We start from the raw sequence: 8,847 nt of genomic DNA, 5'->3' as shown, positions 1-8,847 counted from the left end.
TTCACCAGACAGAACAATTTTATTGTAATAATTGATGATCATGATGATACATTTATAAATTTTCAACATACAAATAATAAAACATTCTGAATCTGTTAACCATCTGTCAACCATCTGATTAAAATATAAGTGATCTGACTCAAATGATACATTATTAAACTTCACTCAATAATAACTGGTATTGCACATGAAGTAAATGAATTTCTGTGTAGCATTTAGGAGCCAAAAATAAACAAATTCCTGTGTGGAATAAAGCAAGGTGTACACAGTGGCCACAGTTAATGAATACCTGTGTGGCTCACAATGGCCAACATTTATTTAATTTTCCTGTGATCATTTGGTCATGTGATCATTGGGTCATGTGACCAATTTGGTCATGTGATCATTTTGGTCATGTGATCATTCTGTTATGTGACCACTTAGTCATGTGGTCATTTAATTATGTGATTATGTAATGTAACACCCTAGCTTTATAATTCCTACACCCATTGTGTCTTTATTTTTTAAATAATAATGTTTATGTAAAATTCTACGGTGGTTTGAATTGGAATGTAAAACATTTTCCTGTGAGATGATAACTAATACTATACATGCTATAGGTGGCATGGAACATGCTATAGGTGGCATGGAACATGCTATAGGTGGCATGGAACATGCTATAGGTGGCATGGAACATGCTATAGGTGGCATTGAACACTATTTTACTTCTTTACCTTACAAATAGACTGCAAGTTTTAATCCTAGATACTTTTTTAATGGTAATATTAACATGCACCAAGTTTACTGTACCAGAACCATTATAAAATTTAAAAGAATTTTATCTAGTGCATGTACTTCATGTAACTTTAATTATCCATTTCAGAATCTTAAAGGACCATGGGTAATTTCAACTTCACATATTGTTCAATAAAAATGTTTGATGTGCAAGTTTGTCAAAATTCTGACGATATTCCAATAATACATGAAAAATAACTAAATGGTGGGAAATATAATTAAGTAATTAAACAATTTTCATTACTACCCTCCAATAGTGTAATGGTGGAAAATATAATTAAGTAGAAGTAAGGGAGACAATGCAATATTTTCTTTAAAATGGGAGACAACTCTGTAAATTATCAATTTATATTTTTCAGATGGTGATCATTTTGTTAGCGCTTATTGACGACAAGTCACACATGATATTTTATGCTAAATTCAAACGATGAATACATATGGCATTAAAATCTTTAAAAATACAATGGTCATATAAAACTGTATATAATAAGTTAGTAACCATATATAGAACCTGATCATTTAAAAGTACAATGGTCAAATAAAACTTAAACATAATTATTCAGAAACTGATATTTCAAAATTTTTAATAAATTAATGAACAAAAAGAATAAACTTAGTTGCTATATATATGGGTTCACATTTCTAAAGCCATTTAATAAAATTGATAAATGAACTACATCTTATTCTTACATACAGACCAATCAAAACTAAAGGTTGACTTTCCAATAATTAATGTTAGGGTTATTTCTCTTTAGGAACCAAATTTAAACATGAGAAACTAGCTAGACAGATAGACAATCTTTACCAGAACAAAGTGATGAATTAAACATGAGAAACTAGCTAGACAGATAAACAATCTTTACCAGAACAAAGTGATGAATTAAACACTGATTAAACAAATGAAAACAACTTTTTTTCTAAAGCCTACTGGTCATGTGAAGAGTCAAAAATTAGTTTTATGGTTCAATAAATTCAAAATAGATAATAGCCATTCATTAAATAAAATTAAAGTCAATGCAGGAGAACTGGTGAGTATTTCAGTTTGTTATACAACAAATAAAGGGAGATAACTCTACCTTAAATAATGTCAAAGTTCTATCTATTGAGAAATTACAATCAATATGCTTTATTTTTTATAATCATCAAACTTTTAGTAAATACTTCAAAATTTTACTCTTATTCCATTCAAATGATTAAAATGTAAACACTGCACCGACTCTTGTATCCATTTATCAATGTTATAATACTTTGAAATGAAAAACATTACCATAACTATGATAACTCTTGCATCTATTTATAATACTTTACAAATAATAAATTAGCATCATTCCATATGGTCAAATCAACACATGATAAAAAAAATATATTAAATGACTGAAACTGAATGTAAAATTAAATTTTTAGAAACATTTATTGTTGTAAAAAGACAAAAAGTGAATCCATGTCATAAAACAAAGTGAACAAGTATTTTAATATATTTTGGCCTTAATGATTCACCAGCAGTCAAACTAATTATCAACAATATTGTGGACTTTATCTATAAATTAATGTACATGTCAGTGATAGCTTTATCATAAGCAAAGTTTATATTTGATTTTACAAAATCAAATGTTCATTAATTCTGCTCCTTACAATATATAAATTAGCTCTTGTTAAGAGATTTGGATTTTACTATTACAATGCTTTTATCAAAATAAATTGTTTCTCTCATTTTGAGTATATATCTGGACTGAGTAGTTGGCATACTTCTGATCTATAACTGTCCAGTACCCAGAATGCTTTGCTATTTATCTTTCTTTATAAAACTACATCATACTTACTAACTTCATATTTTATTATTTATGCACAAAATTATTTTACTCCTAAACCATCTTTACATCTGACATAAAAATCAATAAAAAATTTAAAGTCTACAAAGTTCAATCATATTCATGATATTTCTGACATCATTTATAAAATTCTTCACAGTCAAATTGCACTTAGTTGCTTTATATATGTTTCACATTTGTCCATCCATTTAATCACATAATATTTCCATCCAATGAAATTAATTTAAATATCCTAAAAGGGGAGACAACTCATTTCTTTTTTGTTCTTTTGGCTTGATCCTTTTCTTTCCGTTTTTCTTTTAATTCCTTTTTTTCTTGTTTCATTTTTTCTTTGTCTCTGAGACTTTTTATCAACTTATAGGCAAAAAATGCTGAAAAAGAAAACAAAAGATTAAATTAGATGAAAGAAATCTGTCTTTTTGTCAAAAGATATACATGTAAAAACTTCCTGTGCAATGATGCAAGTAAAAGTAGAGTAATTGTCACCTATTCCATTACAAAAACTAAAGTAATTGCCACCTACTTCACTACAAAAACAGAGTAATTGCCCCCTGATTTACTACAGAAAACAGAGTTACTGCCACCTGCTTCACTACAGAAAAAGAGTTATTGCTACCTTTTCCACTACAGTAATTGCTACATGTTCCACTGCAGAAAACAGAGTAATTGCCACCTATTCAACTTCAGAAAACAGAGTAATTGCCACCTGCTCCACTACAGAAAACAGAGTAATTGCCACCTGCTCCACTATAGAAAACAGAGTAATTGCCACCTGCTCCACTACAGAAAACAGAGTAATTGCCACCTGCTTCACTTCAGAAAACAGTAATTGCCACCTGCTCCACTACAGAAAACAGAGTAATTGCCACCTGCTCCACAATAGAAAACAGTAATTGCCACCTGCTCCACTACAGAAAACAGAGTAATTGCCACCTGCTCCACTATAGAAAACAGAGTTATTCAACTTATTGCCACCTGCTCCACTATAGAAAACAGAGGAATTGCCATCTATTCAACTTTAGTAATCAGAGTAATTGTGACCTGTTTCAGTATAGAAAACAGAGTAATTGTGAACTGTTTCACTACAGAAAACAGAGTAATTGCCACCTATTCAACTTTAGAAAACAGAGTAATTGTGACCTGTTTCACTACAGAAAAAAGAGTAATTGCCATCTGCTACACTACAGAAAACAGAGTAATTGCCACCTGCTCCACTATAAAAAACAGAGTAATTGACACCTACTCCACTACAGAAAACAGAGTAATTGCCACCTGGTCCACTATAGAAAATAGAGTAATTGTCACCTGCTCAACTATAAATCAAAGCCTTAAAGGCTGTAAAAGCAATTGCTGTCATGTTAATGTTTGGGGACTTTTATTTTTCATCCACATATATACAAGAATTAAACCTGACATGAGTGTTGTCTAGTTAGAAGTAAGAAGGTTTTAACTTTATATAAATAAAAGACTTTAGCAGAAAGTCATTTTTAATATATTTTATATTTCACAAGGAGACACCACGTTTACCAGGCTAAGGTTGGGGTCAAATATACATGTGCTGAAACATATAACTCAAAAAGAAATCATCATGGATTATCCCCTGGTAGTGTTTGTAACTGGGCAATAATTTCCTTTATTGATTTAATTTTAACAATTTTCATTATTAATTTATATTTAACCATTAACACAAATGATTAAGTTAAAACATTTCAACTTTCCAGACGCAAATGTTAAAAAACGGGAAGAAATCAAATATCTTACAAGACATAAACATGTAAAGAATAAATGTATATTTCAGCTTAATAAAAATATTTTCATAATGTTACTTTGTCATCATTTTTAAAACTAAGTTCCAAACATTATTGCTCAGTTGATATGTGTCCTTCTGATGCGGTACGAGCACAGGCACTTGTTTCTATCCATAGGAAGGTCGATTATCCATATAAATAGTTTTATATGGATAGTCGACCTTCCTATGGATAGAAACAAGTGCATGTGGGTACGAGATAACTACAATTCTCATGCAATCCCGAAAAGGGGGGTCATCACAGACAAACATGACATTAAATCGTTATCACTAAACTAGTATATATATTGTATAGGGGCCAGCTGAAGGACGCCTCCGGATGCGGGAATTTTTCGCTGCATTGAAGACCTGTTGGTGACATACACCTTATCGCTAATCCCGGCTGACCCTGCCGCTTGAACTTTTGACGTCAACAACAATCACTTTTCCATTGTGGCGTCAGATATTTTGTTTTATGACGTCAACATTTTACGGGAACCTGTGTGATATCCAGCAATGGCGGACAAATAGCGATAAGGTGTATTAATTCTGCTGTTGTATGTTTTTCTATGGTCGGGTTGTTGTCTCTTTGACACATTCCCCATTTCCATTCTCAATTTTATTATACGAACAAGAACAAACAGCTCTACGTTGCTTTGATATTTATCAATTTTCAGGAAACATTGCGAAAAATGATCTTCAATATTTCGAAAACATGTGAAATAAAATTGCTAACACGGTGGACCGTCGAGTGTCAACAAACGTAGTAGACTTGTTCACTGAAAAGACGAGGATAATGGTTTCATCTGACATTTGTTATGCAAACCCAGTTTTGATCATGATATTTAAAAAGACGTACTTTTTTCAATCTATGTATTAATAAACTAGAAAATTCCAAATTGTAAATATCTCTTCATCTGGACCGACTTGGCATCTACTACGTTTGGACGGGTCCATTTCATTAGTAAGGTGATCGATAAATATTACAGAGTTTTGACAGAAAAGGAAAACGAACTTATTGTTATGTGTTTTCAACAAGGGTTTCGTTCCGCTAAATTATTTGCGCAAATAAAGTTTGTCTATTTTTAGATTACAGGTAATAATTTGACACTACGCATGTAGTGATTTTGATTTTACGACAAATGTATGAATGAACGATAATTTTATGAATGAACAAGAGCACCTGACCTCTTAAAGAAACACAAATTAAACATATAAAACCGTATTTATTAGGAGATAATTCAGTTAAATTTTCAATACTAAATCAACAACTGAAATGAATCCATATTTTGTTGAAACATCGTACGAACGGCGGAAAACGGAATCGCATTTATAAAAATGTACTTTTTTTCACTCGGACTTCTATGTTATTTGATAGTCAAACGGTTGACCCTTTAAATACAAAAATACATCTACAAGAACATATTCTGAAACTTCTTAAATCCACTAACTTTTTTTTAAAGTTTCAAGCTATGTATTGCATTAGAAAACATACATAGGTGTTAAAAAATGACTGACCAGGAGCCTGTTTAACAAAATACTATGGCTTGATCTGGGCGGAGTCTCTGATCTGGGTCACAAAGATGGCCATACGCGACGACATAAAAGCAATTGCTTTAAAAACAGAGGAATTGCCACCTGCTCCACTATAAAAAAAAAAACAGAGTAATTGCCACCTGCTCCACTACAGAAAACAGAGTAATTGTCACCTGCTCCACTATAGAAAACAGAGTAATTTCCACCTATTAAACTTCAGAAAACAGAGTAATTGTGAACTGTTTCACTGCAGAAAACAGTAATTGTCACCTGCTCCACTATAAAAAAACAGAGTAATTGCCACCTGCTCCACTATAGAAAACAGAGTAATTGTCACCTGCTCCACTATAGAAAACAGAGTAATTTCCACCTATTAAACTTCAGAAAACAGAGTAATTGTGAACTGTTTCACTGCAGAAAACAGTAATTGTCACCTGCTCCACTATAGAAAACAGTAATTGCCACCTACTCCACTATAGAAAACAGAGTAATTGCCACCTACTCCACTATAGAAAACAGAGTAATTGTCACCTGCTCCACTATAGAAAACAGAGTAATTGTCACCTGCTCCACTATAGAAAACAGAGTAATTTCCACCTATTAAACTTTAGAAAACAGAGGAATTGTCACCTATTTCACTACAGAAAACAGTAATTGCCACCTGCTCCACTATAAAAAAACAGAGTTATTGTGACCTGTTTCACTACAGAAAACAGTAATTGCCACCTGCTCCACTACAGAAAACCGAGGAATTGTCACCTGCTCCACTATAGAAAACAGAGTTATTGCCACCTGCTCCACTATAGAAAACAGAGGAATTTATTGCAGCCTGCTCCCTAAATTAAACAGAGTAGTTGCTACTGGTTCCACTACAGAAAACAAGAGTAATTGCCATATGCTCTGGCTTGGAAGCAAGTTCACTTGTACCACATTAACTCGTTCCACTTGGAAGTTGTACCACTCAGAACTTGTACCACTGTAAACTCGTACCATTAAAAAATACGAATGTTTTATGTTGTTTTTTTTTGAAAACTTAATAAAAATAAAGTTGAATTACTTGAACTTTATACTGGATTTTAATGAAAACTTAGACAAAAATAGCGAATGTTTTTTTAAGCTTTATTATTTAAACTGATCTTTCAAACTAGTTTTAATCCAGAAGAAAGTAAAAACATATTGCTTTAACTGTACCTTTAGTTGAATATCTATATCCAAATTAAATTAATTAAAGATGTTATCCATGATCACAAATTGAATGCTATGTTTACAATTGTTGAAAGCCATTTGCTTTTTGGCGGGAAAATTCGGGAAACAGGAAACAGTTACATTTCATTGTTGTTTATAGACAGTAAGAATTTAATTTTGGAAAAATATTTTCTTGGGGTAAAACTGATAATACTTTAATAATCTACATCTGCCACGGTATTTTCTATCCAATAGACAAGGAACATGGTTGAAGGCCGTACGATGACCTATAGTTGTTAATGACTGTGTCATTTTGGTCTCTTGTGGACAGTTGTCTCATTGGCAATCATACCACATCTTCTTTTTTATATTAGCTACAAATTATCATTGTACTTTCAAATTATATACATTTTACAGACTTAAGAGATATTGAGTGAAAGTAAAGTATATACAATGTATTCATCATTAAACACCATTTAAATGTATTTAAATAAGTTGGTATGAGTTAGCAGTGTTACGAGTTTACATTGGTACAAGCTTTTTTTAGTGGTACAAGATGACGTTGGTACGAGTTTACAATGGTACGGGATAACTATAATTCCTCTGGCACAGACCAATTAAAATAAAAGTATGTTATTAATTAGTTTACACAATACATTTCAACATGTTCAATATAATCATCATAATGATTTTCTCACTTTAATAAAGTGAAGTGATGAGATTTAGGTACATAGAAACACTGGACTGCACCGTATGTGTTTTTATCTGGTAGGGATCACTGGCATATGTTATATATAATTTTTTTATAATACATGTATATACATCATGTAATAAACAGTTTTGGGATTAAAATGGGGATGAATGTACTGTACAATAACAAATTATCTTTGATTTTAAGGGAAATTTTATGAGTGCAAATATTTATATCCTTTTTTGTCAAGTTCATTAAGTTGCATAGTCCCAACGTGTTTCATAGCCAGCAAATAGTGTGTTTTTGTATGCTTTCCTGCTGTTTTATTGATTAGAAATATCTAGTAAATGCTATTGAATGCATTTGTTTTTAATTGTCAATCAGAATCAGTTCTGATAGTGAAGAGGTAAAGTCCACGTGTACACATTTGTACAATAAAATTTGACAGGTGTCAAAGTGAGAAAGGTAAACAACAAGCACCTGTCGATACTTACCAAATAAAGCGCCAATGATAATGCCAGGAACTATAAATACACTATTGTCTATACTTTCTTTAATTGGACCTGACCCGTAGTCAACCATTTTTGCAGTTATCTGGCCAAATTTCGCTAAAATATGTTAGCCGGTAGGCCTGTAGCTTTCTGTATTAACCGGAAACCACGTTTCACATTTATTATTGAAATGCTGGGAGTTGTGGGTAAAATTCATTACCGTAAATGACATAATAACGAATCCTGACCAACTCGCCCTAGTTTCACTCGTCCCATCAAAGATTGAAACAGTCTCCCTCCTGGTATGGGGTAGTGTCAGCGCCGTCAGTCGAGACATGTTTAAGGTGGCTCGGGACTATTCGAAGTTTCTATCAGAAGTGCCGTATTTTTTGTTAGTTTATTCTTTAAAGAAAATAAATCAAATTGGTCGAAAAAAAATAGGGGGTCACGGACCATTTAAGCTCAAATTATTTCTTTTAAACAGGTATGTAAAAGGGACCATTTTTCAATGAAATGATAGGGAAAATAGAGGTGTTGACATATTTTTATCGGAAT

At 32.1% G+C, this 8,847-nt stretch overlaps 1 long non-coding RNA gene across 1 annotated transcript; it reads right to left on the bottom strand.

The window, feature by feature from the left end:
• LOC139496469 (uncharacterized) lies at positions 1-8,546 on the bottom strand. Its single transcript, XR_011657670.1, has 2 exons — positions 8,296-8,546; positions 1-2,974 (listed from the first exon to the last, which is right to left on the bottom strand). It is a non-coding gene; the product is annotated as an uncharacterized lncRNA (long non-coding RNA).
• Positions 8,547-8,847: the final 301 nt, after the last annotated feature.

The sequence above is a fragment of the Mytilus edulis genome, chromosome 11 (assembly GCF_963676685.1).
Source record: "Mytilus edulis chromosome 11, xbMytEdul2.2, whole genome shotgun sequence".
In the NCBI taxonomy this organism is placed as follows: domain Eukaryota; kingdom Metazoa; phylum Mollusca; class Bivalvia; order Mytilida; family Mytilidae; genus Mytilus; species Mytilus edulis.
Note: the sequence above shows the minus strand (reverse complement) of the source record. Positions and strands in the feature narration are given on the sequence as shown.